This window comes from Suncus etruscus, chromosome 2 (assembly GCF_024139225.1).
Source record: "Suncus etruscus isolate mSunEtr1 chromosome 2, mSunEtr1.pri.cur, whole genome shotgun sequence".
NCBI lineage: Eukaryota > Metazoa > Chordata > Mammalia > Eulipotyphla > Soricidae > Suncus > Suncus etruscus.
Genome location: NC_064849.1, coordinates 168,138,498 through 168,162,509, shown reverse-complemented (window position 1 = coordinate 168,162,509; position 24,012 = coordinate 168,138,498). Strand labels below are relative to the sequence as shown.

Here is a 24,012-nt window from a genome sequence, read left to right as displayed (position 1 = left end):
TATATTATTTTGTCTGCTAGGTTCACTTAACTGTTTCTATTTTAAGCATAAAATATGCATCATTGAACTTTGATTATATATGTACATATATATTTAATGGATTTGAGAATTCTATTCATTCATCACAGATATGAGTTTATTTGTACCACTGGACATCACTGAGTAATGAAAAAAAAAACCAAAAGCATTGACTCATAGGACATCTTGACTAACAGAACTTTCTGGAGAAGACAGAAAGAAGGAATCAGGCTAGGAAGATCCAAAATTAGAGAGTTTTCCTGAGAATGTAAGTCAGATAAAGCAATTCAGAGGAAGATCCAATGTATAAGAAAACAGCATGTGATGTGATCATTGGGATGTAGTATTCTAAAGATGGGTCATGGTTGAAAGTGTGAAAGGGAAGCTTCAACAAATTTCCCTGGTTTCTCATTTCTGCCTGCAATAGAAGTGAGGCTTTTACATTGGTTTTTTTATTGTTCTGTCTTTGGATCAAACCTCAAAAGTAGGAAGTCCTCATGTTTAGTATTTTCTAGAAGTTTGTCAAATAATTCAATATAAAAATATTATTTGTTTTATTTATTCACCAGAATTATTAGTGATTTACAGAAATATAAATTTGGAAAAAATTAGAGTGGAATATTCTAGTTATAGGAACATGTAACTAGAATTTATACTGCTACATATTAAAATATTTTAAAGATTTACTGCAATTTAAAGTTTCTATGTACCTCAAAATGTTAAATATGTATTTTTTCCTAATAATTAATTGAATAAAATATGGTACATTTTATTGAGCTAATGAGTAAGTAGAACCCCACAGTAAAAATGAAGTAATAAAAATTTCTTTCCGTGCTCGCTTCGGCAGCACATATACTAAAATTGGAACAATACAGAGAAGATTAGCATGGCAATTCGTAAAGCATTCCATATTTAAAAAAAAATTTCTTCCTTAGAGGGTTGCTTTATCTCATCACTTAACAGTCTGATGATACCAGAAGACATGTCATTCTTTCCTCTGCAAAAACCAAGATCACTAACTACAGAAGACTGACTTTGACAAATATCCACTGGATAGAACCTATCATGGGACCAATAAGAAAGATCCTAGCCTAAACCTCAGCCTAGGATTAATAAAAAAACTAGGATCTCTATTTCCAGAAGTCTGACTTTGACAACTGCAACTGAGCAGAACTTCTGGAACCATACTGAAAGACCCTATCCCAGGCTTTGTCCTAGGATCTGAGCAACAACCAAGACCATTAATTACAGAAGACTGATTACACAACAGTGATTGAACAGAACTTCTAGAATCGTAAAGAAAGACTTTATTCTAGCCTTTGTTCTATGACCTATGCAAATACCAAGATCTCTAGCTACAGAGGTCTGATGTTATCATCCACAACTGAGCGGAAAGTTTCCTGGTACCATAAAAAGACCTTTGAGTGTGAAAATGAGAGTGTATGGAGCCTGTAGGAGTTCCCATGTCTGTATGCTTCAAAAAGGGGGAGAAACCCTATATCTCTTAGCCAAGGGAATTCCCTAAGTTCCCCAATACTTACTGTGCCTATGCAAAGAAGAAAAAAAGCATAAAACCTTGCCACACCATTTTTTCTTTTTCTTCTCTTTTCTCTTCGTTTTTATTATTTTAATTTATTATTTACTTTCGTTCTCATGGTTATTATATGATGGTGGTTGTTTTTAGTAGCTGGGTGCCTTTTCCCCTTCTTTCTTCTTTTAAGTATTTATAAACTCTAGAAGGAATCCTCCCAGTTTTTTTTCTTGTTTTTGTTTTTGTTTTTCAACAGAACCACATAACATGAATCATCTTGTTCTGCCTCATGAGTTGAGGGGGGAAAATGGAGGGTACCAAGACCAAGCAGTCATATGAACATTGAGTGGAAAATAAAATGATCAGACTCAAATAACAAATCCAACAGAATCGATACCAATATACAACAAGCTATACACAAAGAAGAGCAGTTCACACTAGCAGACCGGGCTGGTGGGGGAGCAAGAGAGGGAAATATGTGATGCATACTGGGAATAGGGGTGAAGGGAGGATAACACCGGTGGTGGGAATGGCCCTGATTTATTGTCACCATGTACCTTAAATATTACTGTTATAGTGAAAGTTTTGTAATTCACTTTGGTCACTATAAAATTATTTTAAAAAATTCTTCTCTATCACTTACTAAGAAATTTAAGTGTTTAATGAAATCTTTTACCTCTTTTTCAATCAAACAAATATATTCCAGGAGTAGAATTGATGGATCACATGGTACTTTTTAAATTTTTTTGTGAAGTCTCTATGCTATTTTTTCATAGAAATGAAACCAGTTGACAGGTACCAAGTGTTGAATGAGCATTCAATAATGAATGAGATCCCATTTTACTACATCCTTGCTAAATACTGTTAGTTTACAGATAGTTTGATACAGGCCATTCTAACTTTGGTGAGATAATATCTTGTATTGATTTGCATTTTTTGTAAGTCAATGACAAAATTTTTCATATTCATTTGATAATTTGTCTTCTTTGAGAGTGTTTTGGCTTTTCCCCCATTTTTTGGATGGGGCTGCTATTTTTTTGCTTGTTTATTTTGGTTTTTATTTATGTATTTTTGATTTTAAGACTACACCCAGATATGTTTAGAGTTTACTTCTGACTCCATGCTCAAGTATTACTCCTTGTTGGTCTTGAGGGATTACAAGTGCAAGGCCCTACTTGCTATACTGTCTTTGACCTTTTCTTTGTTTTTTGTTTTTGCTTTTTGGGACATACCCAGTGATGCTCAGGGGTTACTCCTGGCTATGTGCTCAGAAATAACTCCTGGCTTGGGAGACCATATGGGATGCTGGGGGATCGAACCATGGTCCATCCTAGGTTAGCACATGCAAGGCAAATGCCTTACCACTTGTACACTGCTCCAGCCCCATCTTTGGCCATTTTTTGTTTGAGTTTTGTGAGTACTATTGGTCCTTTGTCATATGTATGATGTATGGATATTATTTCCTGTTAAGTAGGGTCTTTGTAATAAGTAATGACAGTAAATAATGACGTAAGTCATTACTTTTTTTCCATACAAAACCCTTTTTATTTAAGATTAAAGCATCATGAGATACAGAGTTAAAACTTTGTTAATTGTTTCAGATATATACAATGTTCCAGTAGCCATCCCTGCACCAGTTTTCATTTCCTGACCGCAATTTCTCCAGTTATTCTCCTATTTCTCATCATTTCATCTAACTCCCAGATTGCCTCGATGGCAGACACTTTTCAGAACTGCTTTGACTATTTAGGGAGTTTTTGGCTTCATAAATATTTAGTAGCATTTGTTATTAAAGAGTGTCTTAGGGAATTTGATAGTGATTTCAATAAATCTGTACAATAATGTTAATATTTTTAAAAAGTCTGCTACTTATAAAATATTTTTTCAATTAAAGAAGTGTGCTTTACAGTTATTGATAGTTAAGTTTTTGACATATGGTATTTCAACACCAATCCCACCACCAATGTCAACTCTTATCATTACTGATCATAACTTCCATCATCCCCTAACCTCTCACCTCCTTGCCTGCCACAAATTTTAGTGTTTTTAGTGTTACTGAATAGGTGCTTTAGATGTATAGCTATACCATGGTCCCATATCACCATTATCACCAAAGTCTGACCTTGTTCGAACCCTCATTACTTATTTTCTCATCTTCTTCCATCCCATCATCATTCTACTGCCTAGGGCTGCTCATCCCTCCTTTATTACATTACATTTCCTCATACAGTTAATTTTATATAATACAGATAAGTGGATAATTCTGTGTTTTTCTTCTGGCTTACTTCACTAACATGCTATCTTCCAGTTCCAACCAGGTTTCAGCAAATTGCATGATTTCATGATTCCTTAGAGATGCTTAGTATTCAGTTGTTCATATGTTTCACATTTTCACACTAAATCCATCTTTTATTGGATGCTAACATTAATTATATGTCTTATTTATTGTACTAAGAGTAGTAGTGAACAATGGTGTACATGTCCTTCTGAGTGAATGTTTTTAAGTCTCTTAGGTATTGATGCCCTAAAGTAGAATTGTCATATGATAGCCCAATTCTGTTTACTGAGGAATCTTCAGATCATTTTTCACAGAGGTTGAAACAGACATTATTCCTACTAGTAATGAGTGAATGCTCTTTTTCCACCACATTTCTGCTAGCACAGATTATTCTTATTTGTATATGTAGCCATTCTCATTGGCATGAGATGATATCTTATTGTTACATTGATTTGTATTTTGCTAATAAGTAATGCTGAATACCTTTTCACATATCTATTGGTGTCTTCTTTTCTCTGAAAAGTGTATTTCATTTCTTCTCCCCAGTTTTTGACAGATTTTAGAATTTTTTGTTTTTCTTTGTTAGAACTTTATATATTCTGGATATCATGCCTTTATATAAAGTTTTGAATATAAATATTTTATTTACCTAGCCATATTATAGTTCTAACCTATGTTTCTTTTTACCATGCAGATGTTATCCCAGTTGTTTATTTTATTTTATTATCTTTGTCAGTGGTATCAGATCATTGAATATAGCTTTGGATCACTCTGCATATATTTTTTTCAAAGTACTTGAAAGTTTCCATTTGGATCTCTTGGTCTTTAATCCACTTTGAATTGAGTTTTACATAAGGTATGAGATATGGAACCCAGGAATAGCCCAATGTGAAAAAAATCACTTTATAGAATTTAATGATAGAAAATATAATATGTAGAACAAGAGACATAGGAAAATGAAAACAAAAATAGTTCATGAATGCACTGATGCAATTTTAGAGAATATGAGTTTTTCAAAGGAAATATTAAAATGTTTTTATAATGTTTCCTATGTGTGATGTCCTAACTCCATTTAACCTCTCCTCTCAGATTTTATAAATAATAATTTTTAGTATCAAAGATGTAACTCAGTGCTTGTGGTCTTCATTTATGTATTTTTGACTTAAAAATAGACTCACTGTCTTTAATCTCATATTTCTATTTTTTAGATTTACAGCTCTATTCTTTGGAATAACTTTGAAGTTGTTATTTTATTTTAGTTCCTAGAGTTGGAAAACAGGGAATTGTATACTACTAAGGCTTTTCTACTAAGAGTAAGCTTCTAATATTTTTCTTAAGAGAGTTCGCAAAATCATTAATTATGAATTGTTTCAAATATTTATGTATTATGCTTCTCTACGTAGAAATCTACTCTAGAACTTAGAAAATAAAAAGAATTGAAGTATATCATAGTGAAAATCAACCTATGAATCAACCTCAACCTCAAATCATATTCTAATTAGTTTATTTAATGAGTTATTTTTGGGAATGTCTAATAAGATTCAGTACTGCTTATGAAACATTGTGGTCTGGGATCTCTGTTAAGATTTCCTGTGACTTTTTATGGAGTACCAAGCAAACTAAACAAATCTTGTGCTTGTGAAAAATAAAATAATCTTTATTTAGTAATGGTAAAGAATTCTGAATGAATTGGTATTAGATTTAGTTTCAGGTAAATAATCAGTGTTTATTATTCTGGAGTCTGAACATATAAAAATAGTACCATGTTCATCAGAAACCTTGATACAAGTCCTGCTGAACAATTTGTTTCGTGGTCCAAGGTGACAGCTAGAACATCATTATCTTCTAATTTAGTTTTCTAACAGTTTTCCACAATATTTTAGAGTCTGACAGAGTTTAAACAAAACATCATTTTTATTTCTGAAAAGATAGTGGAGGGGAACAAGAGAAACATTGGGGATTTGGCATTTTCTGTTTGTTTGGTTAAATAAGATAATTTCCAGAATAGCAAAAATTGAGTAATATGTTTTATGGAAAAGGGATAAATGGTATGACAAATCAGTCAGGGAATTCCTTATCTAAAGGTTTCAGATAGTTGTCCTGTGCTTATGAAAGTGAGCACGGCCTTTCTTGCACTTCACATTCTTTTGCAAATATAAACTACAGAGGCAAGAATAATTAATGGGATGAGTAACCATACTATATCTTCTGTTTCTACTTGTTTATCAGGCTGGAAAGGGCCTTGTTTCAGATTTTGGTGAGCAATTCCATTAAGGTCACTTATATCTTATTTGGTCAAATGACTTTGCAAATGTATTAAATTCAAGTCCTCTTCATATCTACCCAATTTGAGTTAGAATCCAAATTGGATTCTATGGATTCTATCCAAATTGGATTATGTCCAATTATTCATTTGGATTCTATCCAAATTGGATTATGTCCTGGATTTGAGTACCAAGATGTAGACTTGAGTCTTAACCAATGCTTTGATATTGGTTTAGAGTTCCAAGATTAAGATATAAGAATGCACTATAAGGGTGGGACTGCAGAACATAAAAACTGGCTAGACTTTGCAGAAGCCGGGTCCCCTGTTTGTGACATCAGGCTGGGAAAATCCACGAAACTACACTTGCCCAGTGGGGCCCGACTGTAAAAAACTGTGAGTGCTACCTGTGTATGTCTGTCTACTGTCCTCTTGCGTGAACCTCTTGAGAGTGGGCCGAAAAGAGGCTCCAGGTGAGCACGGCTGCTTTGCTTTGCAACGAGGCTGTGCGCTCTTATAAGAAAAGAACACCATCGCAACAAGAAGAAAAAGTAACACTAAGAACTGTGCTGGATCACAGAAGCAAGCATTTCTCTCCGGACTGTCTTCTCTGTTGCATGCTCGGGCCTAAAATTTGATCCAGTGTGAGGCTTCATTCACGGAGGACTCCCCTCCCTTAGAGGCAAGTCAGCCCATCCAGAAAGGGCGGAGCCAGAGTGTGCTGCCTACATCATATAGCCAATGAATACCACCACAACAAGTAGGAAAACCCACAATACAAGTGTGACAATGGGAAAACAACGCAGGCCAGCGTCAGACATAGAGAATGAAGATGATAATTCTGATGACCAGATAATGACCAACCAACTAATCTACCTCTCAGATAAGGACTTTAGACTAGCAATATGGAAGATCTTCAACGAACTCCAAGAAACCATGGATCGAGTTGAAAAGAACACTAATAAGAACCAAGAAAATGTGAAGACAGAAATCAAAAAACTCCAACCTGAAATAACACCTCAAGTAACAGGCCTGAAAAAGTCAGTAAATGAAGTGAATGACAAAATGGATAAACTCTGGACAGGGTATCAGAAGCTGAGAATAGACTTGGTGCTGTTGAAGATGAGATCCATAACAATTTCATACAGCAGGAGAGATTGAAAAAAAAACTTAAAGCAAATGAGCAGACAATGGAAAAATTAGTCAAAGAATGGGAACAGATGAAAATAGAAGTCTATGATAAGCCCCAAAAAAAAAAAAAACAACTTAAGAATCATTGGAGTCCCAGAGACCCAGGAAGAAAATTTCCAGGAAGAATCAACGGTCAAGAACATCATTAAAGAGAAACTTCCAGAGCTAAAGAATATATGTGATCAAATCCTGCATGCTCGAAGAGTACCAACCAAAAGAGACCCAGAAAAACCACCACAAGACACATCCTAGTCACAATGACAAATCCCACAGATAGAGACAGAATTCTGAAAACAGCAAGATCAAAAGGGGAAATTACATTCAAGCAAGCATCCTTGAGATTTACAGCAGACCTGTCACCAGAAACACTTAGGGCCAGAAAGCAGTGGTGGGATATTGTGACAAGACTCAATGAAATGAATGCTTCACCTAGAATACTATACCCAGCAAAACTCACTTTTCAGTTTGACGGAAGAATACATGGTTTCACAGACAAAAAACAGCTCAGAAACTTTACAGACACAAAACCAGTCTTAAGAGAAAAACTGAAAGACCTAATTTAAGACAAGACTAACCAAAAGACACACCAAATTTCGATATAAAGATGGCATTAACTACCAGGACAATTCTTTCTCTCAACGTCAATGGACTAAATGCACCAGTTAAGAGACACAGAGTAGCTAAATGGATCAAAAAACTCAATCCAACCTTCTGCTGCCTACAAGAAATGCAGAATAGTCAGAACAAACATAGACTCAAAATAAAAGGCTGGAGAAAAATTATCCAAGAAAACAACACCCATAAAAAAGCTGGAGTGGCCATACTAATATCAGGTAATGGAAACATTTTATTCAGGAAGGTTGTAAGGGACAAAGATGGACATTTTATATTAATCAAGGCGTATGTAGAGCAGGAAGAAATAACTCTCCTAAACATATATGCACCGAATGAGGGGCCAGCAATATATTTAATACAACTCTTGACAAATCTGAAAAATAATATCAATAACAACACAATCTTTGAGGGGGACCTCAACACGGCTTTGTCAACAATGGATAGGTCAACCAGACTGAAACCCAACAAGAATATACTCGACCTGAGGAGAGAAATGGAAGAAAGAGGCCTAGTGGATATATATAGGACACTCCATCCCCAGAAACCTGGATACACATTCTTCTCCAATGTACATGGGACATTCTCCAGGATAGCCTACATGCTGGCACATAAAACATACCTCCATAATATCAAAAGGATAGAAATTTTGCAGACACCTTCGCAGACCACAAGGCTCTGAAATTATTTGTGAATTCCTAATGGACGCAGAAGAAAAACTTTAACACCTGGAAGTTAAACAGCCTCATACTCCAGCTCAAGAGAGGATAGAAAGAGAGCCAGGAGCGAGAATCTGGCCGCCCTACACTCTATGCCCTTTCTACCATAGAGCTGAGGGAAGGGAGGAGTAATCTAGGGAGCCTATCCAGGAGGGACCCCTCCCGAATCCCTCCTTGTCTGGCCGCCTGGGCTGCCACCCCAGAAGGCCTGGATTCCTTGGGCAGAAGAGAGGAAGGCTGGGGGGCTATCAAGGCTCCAAGCCCACCCTTGTTAAGGAGAAGGCCTTTCACATGGGGTCTCCCCAAACCCCATGTCAGCTAGAGCTAGCCTTCAACTCAAGAAAAGCTTGGTATAATTCTTATGTTTGTGATTTTATGTAAATTATATTTGTGTCGTAAGGCATGGTCTACTCTACAGATGTTTCCCTGCAGTTCTAGTCAGTTCATTTATATTACTTCTGTGGTTATTATGGCTAGAGAGAAAGAAACGTTAATCATGATTTAAAAATGTTATTAGAGATTCCAGTGAAAAATTTAAAAAATCATTATTCTACTTCAGCCATACTGAATAACCTAAAAGAAAAATTGATAGAAAACATCAGCATTTGGATCTCAGTCTGATCATACTCACTATTAGCAAACCCTTTCCAGATAAAAAACAAAAACAAAAACAAAACAAACAAAGAAACCCAAAACCAACCACCACCACTACCAACTGTGTTCTGCAAGGAATCTTACCAGTAAATCCTAAAGGCTAAATTATTCCTGCTAGATATGACATACTGGAAGTTGAGTTTATAACTCAAAGGGGGGACAGCAAGTGTTATCTACAATTTGTACTTGTGCTTTTATGATTGTGCATTCCCATGGATTTATATTGGAAATTAATGGCTTTTGGAGGTGGGGTGGACTAGAGCTCCACAGTACAACCCCATCACTTTTGTAGATTGTCAGTGTTTTTCAAAGCTGCATCAGGAAAAGCTCAAGGGATCATGTGGTGTCAAGGCAGAGCCAGGGCAGGCTTCATGCCAAACATGTACCTTTTCTTTGTAGTATCTCTCCAGCGAAGGAAGAGGTTTTTACTGTAGGAAGAAAAAAAAGAAGATCAAACATAGCTAGGGAACTTTCATATTGTTGGAGGCCATTATACATCTGTTAAATGTAATAACTGCTCTGAATATCAACAGAGAGACAAAAACATTTTGAAGAAAAATAACTGATTGATCATCAGTTAATTAAGTTGTCTGTACTTTGACACTCTCCTCTTCAAAGAATTAAATGCTCAAAGAAAAATTTAGAAAATATTAAAGAGGGAACAAGGATTATATAACAATTATATAACATATATAAGAATATCACTATATAATAATTGTAAATATATAATTGTGGTTATATTTTAGATGTAGGAGTGAGGTATAGCAACACATACAAAGCACAGACTCAACAACACTGAAAACACTGAGTTTTTTATTATGCCTGTCAAGGCAGCAGATTGGCTGGATTGGGAGGAGTGGAGGGAAGTTCACACTGGTGATGGAATTGGTGTTGAAATTTTATATGTCTAAAACTCAACTATCAATAATTTTGTAAGTTATTGTTCTTTAATTAAATTAAAATATTTAGAAAAATATTATTTTGTAGTGCTTCAAGAACATATGATGTCTTAAAATTAAATTGTGGTCAGCCATGTACAAGAAAAATGCCCTCCCACTATACTGTCTTTCTGGCCTCGATGGGATTTGTTATTATTAGCTTACTGGAATCCTACTAGGTAAGGAGAATTAAATATATAACTAGAAAGGAAAACTCCTAATCCACTTGCATCTTATAGAGAAAATAATAAAATAACTATTGTAATTGATAATAAAATAACTAATAGAAGAACAGATTTTTGCATGCTATTATAAGCCAAAAAGTGTCCAATTTGAGAATAGCTATTTAAGAAAAATAAAGTGAGCCAGATCCTTTGAAATATAGCTTAGCATAAGTACAGCCATTTTGCCTCAGACAGACATTTTGTCTCAGCATTGCCCTTAATCTGAACTTAAGATGTGTACCTGCCAAATGGGCAGGAGTTGATGTAGTCTGCCCTGCAAGAATTTGACTACACATATTTAACTATGGTATGTGCTTGCAGGAGATATGCTGGCAGAGCATTGTGATTTTTATGAATACACCTAGAGATTGCATTGTTCATGTAACCACCTGTTATGAAATCTCCCACTATTGTTCACTACCTATAAAAGTCCTGCTTGTTTGAAATAAAATTGACACCTTGATCAGAATTTTTGTCTTGGTGTCCCCTTTTCTCCCACCCTTCTTTCTTTCAGGTAAAAGTCCTTTCCACGACCATGAATAACTGTGAGCCACGGGCCGGCTCAAATATATAGTCATGTAGAAGAATGATTAACTTTGATTTCCAATGTGGTGAACAGTATTTGTGGCATATACTTTCTTTGAAATACAAAGTTGAATCTTCACCATAGAAAAATAAATTTGTTCAAACTTCAGTTTTATTCAAATATATTTATGCTAGACTCATATATTAGAGTTAATTGATTATGTCATTAAATGATATTTGTTTACTTGATTTTTACATTTTTAAGTTATGGTCAAATCCTATTTTAAAATTTATATTTATGGTACAGGACAAAATAATACAAAAGGTAAGATGTTTGCCTTGTGCACTGCACACCCAGGTTTGATTTCTAGCATTCCTTATGGTTCCCTGAGCCCGTCAGGAGTGATTCATGAGTGTAGAACAGGAATAATCCCAAAGCATCACTGTGTATGCCCCCCCTCAAAATCCACAAAAATGTTACATTAATATAGAAGGATTTTAAGAGGAAACATTTAGGAAAAGATGGCAGTATGTTACAGGCTTGTGAAGGAAATTCTTAGTGCCTTTCAATCCATCTCAGCTCATCAATCAATTAGTATTTTATAATATTTTTTCAGGCTAGAACTTCTTTGTCTTGAAATAAAGGGAGGGGAGGAGGGGGAAGAACTTCTTTGTCTTAAGTTTTCTTTCTAGATTAAAAAATGGCTGACAGTGGGGACTGCCAGGTGAAGTGCTGATTGACTCACTTGCAGAGTCCCTGCCTGGCTGTGCTTCTTCCGAGGAAACTGAGGACCTGAAGGGAGCCCTGCCCTGTGCTTCTCTGTTTTTTCTGAATCCTTGGAGCTCTCCTCAGAGCCCTGGGAAGCGAACCCCCAAAAACTGCATTCTGAAGCTACCCAGCGAGCGGGTGAGTGAGTAAGAGGTGGCTGACCTTGGGGACTGCCAGGTGAAGTGCTGATTGACTCACTTGCGGTATCTCTGCCTGGCTGTGCTTCTTCTGAGGAGGCTGAGGACCTGAAGGGAGCCCTGTCCTGTGCTTCTCTGTCTTTTCTGAAGCCTGAGACTCTCCTCAGAGCCCTGGGAAGCGAACCCCCAAAAACTGCATTCTGAAGCTACCCAGCGAGCAGCTCTCCTCAGAGCCCTGGGAAATGAACCCCCAAAAAACTGCATTCTGAAGCTACCCAGCGAGCGAGTGAAAAAGAACACCATCGCAACAAGAAGAAAAAAATCACACTGAGAACCGTGCTGGATCACAGAAGCAAGCATTTCTCTCCAGACTGTCTTCTCTGCTGCGTGCTCGGGCCCAAGATCTGATCCTGTGTGAGGCTTCATCCACGGAGGACTCCCCTCCATTAGAGGCAAGTCAGCCCATCCAGAAAGGGCGGAGCCAGAGGAGAGTGATGCCTGCATCATATAGCCAATGAATTCCACCACAACACGTAGAAAAATCCACAATACAAGTGTGACAATGGGGAAACAACGCAGGCCAGCATCAGACATAGAGAATGAAGATGACAATTCTGAGGACCAGATAATGACCAACCAACTAATCAACCTCTCAGATAAGGACTTTAGTCTAGCAATATGGAAGATGCTCAAAGAACTCAAAGAAACCATGGATCGAGTTCAACAGAACACTAATAAGAACCAAGAAAATATGAAGACAGAAATCACAAAACTCCAACCTGAAATAACATGTCAACTAACAGGCCTGAAAAAGTCAGTAAACAGAGTGAATGACAAAATGGATAAGCTCTGGGACAGGGTATCAGAAGCTGAGAATAGACTTGGTGCTGTTGAAGATGAGATACATAACAATTCCATACAGCAGGAGAGATTGGAAAAAAAACTTAAAGCAAATGAACAGACAATGGAAAAATTAGTCAAAGAATAGGAACAGATGAAGATAGAAGTCTATGATAAGATCAACAGAAACAACTTAAGAATCATTGGAGTCCCAGAGACCCAGGAAGAAAATTTCCAGGAAGAATCAACGGTCAAGAACATCATTAAAGAGAAACTTCCAGAGCTAAAGAATATATGTGATCAAATTCTGCATGCTCGAAGAGTACCAACCAAAAGAGACCCCAGAAAAAACCACCCCAAGATACATCCTAGTGACAATGACATATCCCACAGATAGAGACAGAATTCTGAAAACAGCAAGATCAAAAGGGGAAATTACATTCAAGCAAGCATCCTTGAGATTTACAGCAGACCTGTCACCAGAAACACTCAAGGCCAGAAAACATTGTGACAAGACTGAATGAAATAAATGCTTCACCTAGAATACTGTACCCAGCAAAACTCACTTTCCGGGTTGACGGAAGAATACATGGTTTCACAGACAAAAAAAACAGCTCAGAATCTTTACAGACTCAAAACAGTCTTAAGAGAAAAACTGAAAGACCTAATTTAAGACAAGAGTAACCAAAAGACGCACCAAATTTCGATATAAAGATGGCATTAAATCCCAGGACAATTCTTTCTCTCAATGTCAATGGACTAAATGCACCACTCAAGAGACACAGAGTGGCTAAATGGATCAAAAAACTCAATCCAGCCTTCTGCTGCCTACAAGAAACACACCTGAATAGCCAGAACAAACATAGACTCAAAATAAAAGGCTGGAGAAAAATTATCCAAGCAAACAACACCCATAAAAAAGCTGGAGTGGCCATACTAATATCAGATAATGTAAACTTTATACTCAGGAAGGTTGTAAGGGACAAAGATGGACATTTTATATTAATCAAGGGGTACATAGAGCAGGAAGAAATCACTCTCCTAAACATATATGCACCAAATGAGGGGCCAGCAAAATATTTAATACAACTCTTGACAAATCTGAAAAACAATATCAATAACAACACAATCTTTGAGGGGGACCTCAACACGGCTTTGTCAACACTGGATAGGTCAACCAGACTGAAACCCAACAAGAATATACTAGACCTGATGAGAGAAATGGAAGAAAGAGGCCTAGTGGATATATATAGGACACTCCATCTCCAGAAACCTGGGTACACATTCTTCTCCAATGTACATGGGACATTCTCCAGGATAGACTACACGCTGGCACATAAAACATACCTCCATAATATCAAGAGGATAGAAATTTTGCAGACTACTGTCGCTGACCACATGGCTCTGAAATTATTTGTGAATTCCAAAGGGACTCAGAAGAAACACTATAACACCTGGAAGTTAAACAGCCTCATACTCAATAACCAGTGGGTCTGAGATGAAATCAAGGAGGAAATCAAAAGGTTCCTGGAAACAAATGACAATAAAGATACAAACTATCAGAACTTATGGGACACAGCAAAAGCAGTACTGAGAGGAAAATTTATAGCTTTGCAAGCGCACATCAGGATCGAAGAAGAAGCTTACCTGAGAAGCTTAATGACACAGCTAATAGAACTAGAAAGTGCTCAACAAAAGGACCCAAAAATAGGAAGACAGAAGGAAATAACAAAGCTGAGAGCAGAAATCAATGAAGTGGAAACCCAAAAAACAATCTGAAAGATCAACGAAAGCAGAAGTTGGTTCTTTGAAAAAATAAACAAGATTGATAGACCACTGGCAAACCTAACAAAGAAAGTGAGAGAGAGAAACTTGATAACTCGTATTAGGAATGAAAAAGGAGAGATCACTACTGATATGACAGAGATTCAAAGGGTAATCAGAAACTACTTTGAGAAACTCTACGCCACTAAAAATGAGAACCTGGAAGAAATGGATAAATTCTTGGACTCTTATAATCTTCCACGGTTGAAGGAAGAGAATGTAGCATTTCTAAACACCCCCATCTCCATCGATGAAATTAAAACGGTAATCAAATATCTGCCGAAAAACAAAAGCCCAGGCCCAGATGGATTCACTAATGAATTCTTTCAAACTTTCCAAGAGGAACTACTACCAATCCTGGCAAGACTCTTTCATGAAATTGAACAAACAAAAACACTTCCAAATAGTTTTATGAAGCCAACATCACCTTGATACCTAAACCAGACAGAGATGCTACGAAAAAAGAAAATGACAGACCAATATCGCTGATGAATGCTGATGAAAAGATCCTCAACAAAATCTTGGCAAATAGGATTCAATGCCTCATTAAGAAGATCATCCACTATGATCAAGTAGGTTTCATCCCAGGAATGCAAGGATGGTTTACCATTCGTGAATCTATCAATGTAACACACAACATAAACAACAAGAAAAATAAAAACCACATGATCATATCAATAGATGCAGAGAAAGCATTTGATAAGGTCCAACACCCATTCTTGATCAAAACTCTCGGCAAGATGGGAATGGAAAAATCTTTCTCAATATAGTTAAGGCTATCTACCATAAGCCAGTGGCAAACATTATCCTCAATGGAGAAAAACTAAAAGCCTTCCCTCTAAATTCTGGCACAAGACAAGGCTGTCCTCTCTCACCACTCCTATTCAACATAGCACTGGAAGTACTTGCTAAAGTGATTAGGTAAGAAAAAGATATCAAGGGAATCCAGATAGGAAAGGAAGAATTCAAGCTCTCACTTTTTGCAGATGACATCATACTCTACTTAGAAAACCCTAAAGACTCTATCAAAAAGCTTCTAGAAACAATAGACTCATATAGCAAGGTGGCAGGCTACAAAATTAACACACAAAAATCAATGGCCTTCCTATACACCAATAGTAATAAGGATGAAATGGACATTAAGAAAACAACCCCATTCACAATAGTGCCACACAAACTCAAATATCTTGGAATCAACTTGACTAAAAATGTGAAGGACCTATACACAGAAAACTATAAAACTCTGCTCCAAGAAATAAGTGAGTACTATTTATGTTTCTTGTGTGACTACTATTAGTGTTTCTTGTCTGAGTACTATTAATGTTTCTTGTGCATGCGGGGGCTATAGCCCCCACACGATTCTGAAAATATAGACTGGACAGAGATTACCAGTGACTTCAAGAACCTGGGAGGCCAGAAGTTCAGAGCCCCACCCAGACCCTCCCTAAGGAGCTGAATGGATAATGTGGGAAGGCCTAGGGTACCTTCAAGCTCCACCAAGGGATCCAACTCACTGGCTTGCCCAGGCATGTGGCCTGGGAAAGTCCTGGAGATCTGGAGCAAGGCGGTAGAGTGGTGCTGGGGTTACCCAAGTCCCGCACCCCCACTAGGCCTGGTTAAGCAAACCTTCGGCATGGCGGGGGGCTGGGAAACCTCCTCCTGCTAGACTCCTGGCTCCAAGAAAGGAGAGATCCTTCAAGAAGCTGGGAGGCCAGAAGTTCAGAGCCCCACCCAGACCCTCCCTAAGGAGCTGAATGGATAATGGGGGAAGGCCTAGGGTACCTTCAAGCTCCACCAAGGACCCAACTCACTGGCTTGCCCAGGCATGTGGCCCAGGAAAGCCCTGGAGATCTGGAGCAAGGTGGTAGAGGGGCGCTGGGGTTACCCAAGTCCCGCACCCCCACTAGGCCTGGTCAAGCAGACCTCCGGCATGGCGGGGGCCTGCCAAACCTCCTCCTGCTAGACTCCGGGCTCCAAGAAAGGAGAGATCCTTCAAGAAGCTGGGAGGCCAGAAGTTCAGAGCCCCACCCAGACCCTCCCTAAGGAGCTGAATGGATAATGGGGGAAGGCCTAGGGTACCTTCAAGCTCCACCAAGGGACCCAACTCACCGGCTTGCCCAGGCATGTGGGCCGGGAAAGCCCTGGAGATCTGGAGCAAGGCGGTAGAGGGGTGCTGGGGTTACCCAAGTCCCGCATCCCCACTAGGCCTGGTCAAGCAGACCTCCGGCATGGCGGGGGCCTGCCAAACCTCCTCCTGCTAGACTCCCGGCTCCAAGCTTGACTTCTTTTTTTAAATTTTTTTTCTTATTTTGTACCCCCATTCTATTGCTTTTCTTTCCCTCAAACAAAATCACATAACTCGATTAATCTAGCTCCACCTCTTAAATGGGGGGGGGAAACAAGGGAGGGTATCTGAACCAAACAGATATATGATCACTAATAGTAAGCTAGACAAAGAGGGGACCACCTACTCTAGCAGCTCGGGGGGTGCTAGATGAGAGCTAGATATGAGTTGCAGAAAGGGAACTGGGAAGGGGGGAGGACAAATTTGGTGATGGTTATTCCCTGATTCAATGTTAAATGTACCTAAAATACTACTGTGAAAGATATGTAAGCCGTTATGATCAAAATAAAAATGAAAAAAAAAATATCCTGTTGGTGATGCAAAAAGAATGCAGTTAAGAAACTTCTGAAGAGTCAAGAAAAATCAAATTCTGTGTTTAATCACTGGGTGCAATCTTTCAACTATGTTAATTTTGTAAGTTTTGAGGTTGGTCAAGAGATTGCTAAGAGAGGCAAACCATATACATATGGCAAATACATAAAACAATGTCTTATAAGTGCATCAGAAGAGTTATTCAGGAATTTTAAGAACCAAGAAGAAATTCTAAAAAAAATTAAAGAGTTGTCATTGTCTTCTAAAAAGTGAAGGATAGAACAGCCAAAATGTCTTCCAATATAACCAGCCAACAAGTTGATGATCTTAAAGTGGTTTCAGCTTTATCAATAGCAGTTGATGAGTCTTGTGATTTAAATGATACAGCTCAAGGGGCTGGAGAGATAGCACAGCAGTAAGGCGGTTGCCTTGCATGCAGAAGTTCGCTGGTTTGAATACTGGCATCCCATATGATCCCCTGAGCCTGCCAGCGGCGATTTCTGAGCGTAGAGCCAAGAATAACTCCCGAGCATTGCTGGATATGACCAAAAAAACAACAAAAAAATGTGGCTCTTAAAATAAATTTTGATCGTGGTTTTGGCAAGATTTGGCTCAGTTGAAAATAAAGGTTGCCGACCACTGACCTATACCATAAAAATTTCAAAACACTACAGAAAGAAATTGAAGAGGACCTAAGGAAATGAAGAACATCCCCTGTTCATGGGTAGGAAGAATCAGTCTAATCAAAATGACTAAATTACTATATAGGTTCAACGCAATTCCTATACAAATTCAGACACCATTTTTTCTTAATTTTGGGGGGGTCACACCTGACATTCCTCAGGGATTACTCCTGGCTCTATGCTCAGAAATCGCCCCTGGAAGGCACAGGGGACCATATGGGATGCCGGTATTTGAACCACCATATCTTCTGCATGAAAGGCAAACGCCTTACCTCCATGCTATCTCTCCAGCCCCTCAAAACCATTTTTTAAGAACTAGAACAATCAATTATAAAGTTCTTCTGGAACCACAAAAAACCTAGTTTAGCCCAATCCATATTGAAAAACAAGAAACTGGGTGGCATTTCTTTGCCTAACCTGAAGCTTTATTATAAAGTCATAGTCATCAAAACAGCATAGTACTGGAACAAAGACAGAGTATCAGACCAGTGGGTTAGAACAGAATATACAGAGACATACTCACAAATATATGTTCAACCTATATTTGACAAAGGATCCAACAACCTGAAATGGAAAAAAGACAGTCTCTTCAACAAATGGTGTTGTAAAAACTGGATAACCACCTGTAAAAAAAAAAACCAAAAAAAAAAAAATGAACCATAACTCATCCCCTACACAAAAACAACTAAAATGGATTAAAGACCTGGAAATCAGACCCAAAACTATAAAGTTCATTGAGGGAAAAATAGGTAGAACACTACAAGACTTATACCTCAATATAGTCTTTGATAATGGAATGCCAATGGCAAGAGTAATAACATCAAATGTAAACAAATGGGACTACATGAAAGTAAAGAGTTTCTGTATGGTGAAAGAAACTTTGGCTAAAACCAAAAGATAGCTAACAAAATGGGGAAGATTTTTCACACTTGACACATCAGATAAAGGACTGATATCTAGGATATAAAAAGCAGTCAGAAAGGTGAGCCCCACAAAACCCAATAAAGCCATAGAAAAATGAGAAGAAATGAATAAACGCTTCTCCAAGGAAGACCAACAAATGGCCAAGAAACACATAAAACATGTTCACCATTACTCATAATTAGATAAATCCAAGTCAAGACAACAATGAGGTACCATCTAACACCAGTGTGAATGACACACATCAAAAATAATGGGTCCAATCTCTGTTGGCGAAGATGTGGTAGGAAAGGAACTCTCATTCACTGCTGGTGGGAGTGCTGCCTGGTCAACCCCTATAGAAATCAGTATGGAGGGTGCATACTAAACTCAGAATTGAGCTGCCATATGATCCAGTATTTGCACTCCTGGGTATCTACCCCCAATATGGAAGATTATTCATCCCAAAGTATGTATGCACTCCACTATTCATCGCAGAATTCAGCACAACGGCCAAGAACTGGAACCAACCTCGATGCCCAACAATGGATGAATGGATCATGAAGATGTGGTATTTATAAACAATGTAATACTACATAGCAGTTAGAAATAATACAATCATGGAGTTTGTAGCAACATGGATGGATCTTCAAAATATTATGTTAAATGAAGTAAACCAGAAGAAGAAAGATAAATATAGAATGATAGCACTTCTTTGAGGAATTCAGAACATATACCACATTAACAGATAGTAATTCATGAACAAATACAAAGGTCGAAAGGGTAAAATCTCCAACCACCATAGGTGCCACCATATAATATGGTGAAGTGTCCAAATGAAGTGGAAGGGTGGCAACACAAATATGCGAATACCCATTATAACCTAAGGAATCTAGCAATAACGGAGGCAATAGTTTTTGAGTGTACAGGTATGCAATCAACCTCTAACCACAAAATAATGCCCTAATGTATTTTTCTGTTGTGTATGTAAACATTTTATGGGATTATTATGTTACTGACCATACCCTGATCGGTGATTGTGCCCTACCCTAGGGTGTGACCTGGCATTCTGCCCCCACCGTAGGGTGGTACCTGATTCTGCTTCCACCATTGGGTGGTATCTGATCCCACCATTGGGTGGTACCTGATTCTGGGGGATAGAAACAAGGGTCTGTGGAAGGCGAGGGGCTTTTTGGCTGGAACTAATGCTGAGGCTTTGGACTTCAGTCTTGCCAACTGAATAAAGCTAAAATTTCCACAAGCCTGACTGCCTGCAAGCTGTTTACCAACCGCTTCACCTCAGAACCATGGGCTGAACAGGGTGGCGGACATGTGCTCCGAGCTGGAGAGGAAAGACCTCATCCTCCATCTCTCCATTGGTCAACCTCTTCAGGGGCTGACTTGCAACATTTTTCCACAGACGCAGGTGCAGAATATGATTGGAAGCCTGGTCTCTCACTGCAGTGACTACTAACAATATACTTTAATGCCTTAATTTAGTATAAAATAACACTTCAGCTTCTCTGTCCACAGGGGGCCTTTGAAACAAAGGGTGGACATCCTAATTTTAAACCTTGGTGGTCAATCTTGCTGGATACAATTTACAGTGCCCATTATGTCAATGTTTTGATAAAATAGAATAATTAACCCACTTCCTTTGGTTTATGTCTTCAATTAGGACCCAAAGCATAGATAGGATTATTTAGACCACTGAACTGTCAATGGCACACTGCACACCTATGCTACAGGTCCCACACATTGAATACGTTTTGGCAAATCACTACATCCTTTCCCCCCACCTCTTTCTCTCACTTTTCTCACTTCTTCCCTCTACTTCTTTTTCCCATGTCCTTTACTCTTCTTTATCCATTTAATCTATTACACTGTATTTAATTATTATTTGCTCCTCTCTCTTATCTTTTGTTTTCCCCTCCTTTCTCTCCTAAGCCATATCTTAACCAATTATTTATCTTTTCTTAACTCAATCGTGTCTTAAATGCCCAGACCCAGCCTATGAGGGTTAACCTAAGAATAGAACACTAAAATCTATCTTTATGGGGGCATGAGTTGGTAGACAGTGGACTCCTCTCTGAATGCCAAACCTAAATTGTAAACAAGCTATGTCCAAATTGTATATAGCCCCTTTTATATATTACCCTTCTTCCCCAATTCAGAATTACTTCTAGCCTTGCATTTCAGAATCCTGACCCATTATCTTTTCTTATTTAACCCTCTTTACTCTCAGTTTTTAGCCCAGTAGGTACCAGGACCAACCTCCTGCTCCAACAAACCACCACCAAGCTCCCAAACCAAAAGGACACCCTCCAAGCTCCACATCATATGCCTTGGCAAGAAATTACAACCAACACACCTGCTGATCCATGTTTTCTGGCCCTTCTTCTCACCCTCCTAATCATGGATGGTTGCCAGAAGGACCCCAGTCCAAGGACACTTCCCTCATAAGTACAATAATTTTACAAACTCAACAAGACATGATGTGTGAAGAAAAAAATGCCTGGGACTCCACCCACTGCAAGAATATCTCAAAAGACTCAATGGGGGAAGCCTATATTCCCTTTATGTGTTTAATACCTTTATAACAATATCTCCTAGACTGTTTATTCCCAAAAGAAAGTCAGCCTCATAAACAGCATTTTTCTCTAATGCCTTTTTAAAATGTATTTTTTATTTTTCTTCTACTATATATCTATATCTAACCTATCTATCTATCTATTTATCATCTATCTATCTATCTATCATCTATCTATCTATCTATCTATCTATCTATCTATCTATCTATCTAATTTTCTCTCTTTCTACAATATTGCCTGTTTTGGTTCTGTCTGGTACAAAAACTTACATGAAAAGTCTTGCCTGGGATAAAAGTTCAGATCAAAACCAAGACACAGAAATTGTGCAGACTATTATTCTTAGCTCCAAATCCACCAACAATATAATATGTCACTATATCCTTTTGCATAGGCACTCTAAATAAAGGGAAATATTATTCACAAAAACCAAGCTCTTATCTATTAGGGATAAAAACCTATATATTTTTTAAAAAACGCAGGGTTGCCTCCTACCATAAGTATGTGTCATGTAGACCCAACTTAGACTCCACGTGATTGAAGTTCAACCAAGAACCAGAAACCCAGATCTCAGACGTGGAACTGACACAGGTCCCAGCAACAGCACCAGGAACTAAACTCCTCCAAGGAAGACTTGGAATGCCATCCTGGCACCAACTTGCACCAGTTTTAAGATGACATCCTGACATGAAGAAATGGCAACAACTTGAGCTCAGAGAGGGTTGCCCCATCTCAGCACCTAATGGTATGATGCAACCACGAGACATGTCATCTTATACCCTAAGCAAAAACCAAAATTGCTATATACAGAAGACTGACTTTGACAAATATTTGCTGAACAGAACCTAACAAGGGACCAATGAGGAAGTTCCTAGCCTAGGCCTTGGCCTAGGATTTGTACAAAAACCAAGATCTCTAATTCCAGAGGTCTAACTTTGACAACTGTGACTGAGCAGAACTTCTGGAACTATGCCGAAAGACTATATCCTAGGCTTTGTTGTAGGTTCTGAGCAAAAATCAAGACCACTGGTTACAGAAGACTGATTACAACAGCAGAGATGGAACAGAACTCCTAGAACCATAACAAAAGACTCTCTATTAGCCTTCACCCTATGACCTGCACAAATAACAAGAGCTCCAGCTGCAGAGGCAGGATATAATCACCCACATCTGAGTGGAAAGTTTTCTGGTACCGTAAAAAGACCTTGGGGTGTGCAAATGAGTGAGCATGGAGCTTGTAGTTGTTTCATGGCAGTATGCTGCAAGGGCAGAGAAAACCTGTATCTCTTAGGCTAAGGAAATTCCAGCAGTAATTGTCTCTATAATTACTGTGCATATGCAAAACAAATAAGCACACAAACAAAAAACCAAACAAACAAAAAAGAAAAAGACAACCCCCCCTTTTATTAAGAAGTGCTGGTCTGTTTTGTTCTTTTTCATCTTTTTCCCTTCCTTCTTCTAAATGGATATTTATAATAACTACATGAACCCCTCCTAGTTTTTCTCTTGTTTGCCTTTTTTCCCCCTTTCTTCTTTTTTCCTTCTTCTCCCAGATGGTACCAAGGCCAGACAGTTGAATGTTCATTTGGTGGAAATAAAAACTGATCAGCGATGAATACCAAATCTAAAGTCAATGACAACAGAATCAATACCCAATTTACAAGAAGTTGTATGGGGGGGCAGTTGCACTAGCATTAAGGGGGTAAAGGAGGTAGATGTGGGATGAATGCTGGGAACAGGGGTGGAGGGAGGGCAATACTGGTGATGAGAATGCCCCTCACTTATTGTCTACGTGCCTCAAATATTACTGTAGAGAATTGTAATTCACTTTGATCACAATAAAAATAAAAAAAGCAGAACAATAGTAATGGCTTTGCAAACCTCCACATAAAATTTCAATTAATGAAAAATGAAAGTTTGTTGTTCTAACATCAAAATCATGACAAATGACACTTTGAGTTTACTCATATTTTCTGAGGGAGGGGGCCACGTTCAGTGTTGCTCAGGACTTACTTCTTGCTTTGCACTTAGGAGTCATTATTTAAGGACTCAGGGGATAACATGGTGGGAGGGACGTGAGGATGGGACATGCATGCAAGGCAAATCTCTTACTTTCTACGTTATATCTCCAGCCCCAAATTTGCTTACATTTCTAACAGTGCTTAAACAAAAAATACCGCAGTTGTTTTTCATATTATGCTTCATTGTAAATTTCAAGCTTCATTTATTTGCAAAAAATACCACTTTATGCAAAAAAAAAAAAGCTGTCTGCTATTGTGCTTGCTTCGGCAGCATGTATACTAAAATTAGAACAATACTGAGAAGATTAACATGGCCCCTGCGCAAAGATGACACACTAAAGCTATCTAGTATCACAGAAACTTTTTCAAAGCAGTCTGTACTTGCAGAGGACTTTTGAAAAAGTAGCACCTCTAAGAAAAGATGTTTTTAAAAAATAACCTGTACTCACAGGTATTAGGGTCCTGAAAAACTTTGGTTGCACGCCCATGAGGCAGTCGGAAAATAAAGAGATGAAGCATAAATAATAATTGAGACATAATTTTAGCTGACATTTTAAAGATTACTCAGATATATAAACACACCCTATGAGAAACATTTGCTTAGACTCAAGTATTTTTATTTAGTCATATAGAAATATTAC

At 38.1% G+C, this 24,012-nt stretch overlaps 2 non-coding genes across 2 annotated transcripts; both read left to right on the top strand.

Annotated features, from left to right (window-relative positions):
- The first annotated feature begins 849 nt into the window (after nucleotides 1-849).
- LOC126002377 (U6 spliceosomal RNA) lies at nucleotides 850-951 on the top strand. The gene has a single exon (XR_007493101.1). It is a non-coding gene; the product is annotated as a U6 spliceosomal RNA (small nuclear RNA).
- Nucleotides 952-23,626: 22,675 nt separating this feature from the next.
- On the top strand, nucleotides 23,627-23,737 carry LOC126002307 (U6 spliceosomal RNA). The gene has a single exon (XR_007493054.1). It is a non-coding gene; the product is annotated as a U6 spliceosomal RNA (small nuclear RNA).
- Nucleotides 23,738-24,012: the final 275 nt, after the last annotated feature.